Raw genomic sequence first — 406 nt, 5'->3', positions numbered from 1 at the left:
GAATCATCACCCCAAGTGATTTAGGGGACATGTCCTAACAATTCTTAGTTGATATTAGCTTATTGAAGTCCTTGGCCAAGGCTACTTGGAGGTTATGAAAAGTGTTTCATAAGTTTCCATAAAGCTAATGATTTAATTGCAAGAATGAATATAGAGGTCAATAAGAGTAGACACTGCACCATGCTCTTATCATCGCTTGGATATATGATTAGGGAATGAATTACACTGATAGACTTTACACTGAAAGGTTGTAGAAGAATCCTTTGACTCTCTTAACAATTGGGTAGCCATGATGCATTGCTAGATACCAATCTTTGTCTATGGAATTGAATTAATTGATTAATATTACAATTAATTCTATTGCCAACTTATTAGGAACTTAATGGGTCACACACAAAAGTTGTAC

The sequence above is a fragment of the Theobroma umbraticum genome, unplaced genomic scaffold, assembly GCF_002168275.2.
Source record: "Theobroma umbraticum cultivar Fairchild unplaced genomic scaffold, ASM216827v3 scaffold_39.0, whole genome shotgun sequence".
In the NCBI taxonomy this organism is placed as follows: Eukaryota; Viridiplantae; Streptophyta; class Magnoliopsida; order Malvales; family Malvaceae; genus Theobroma; species Theobroma umbraticum.
Note: the sequence above shows the minus strand (reverse complement) of the source record.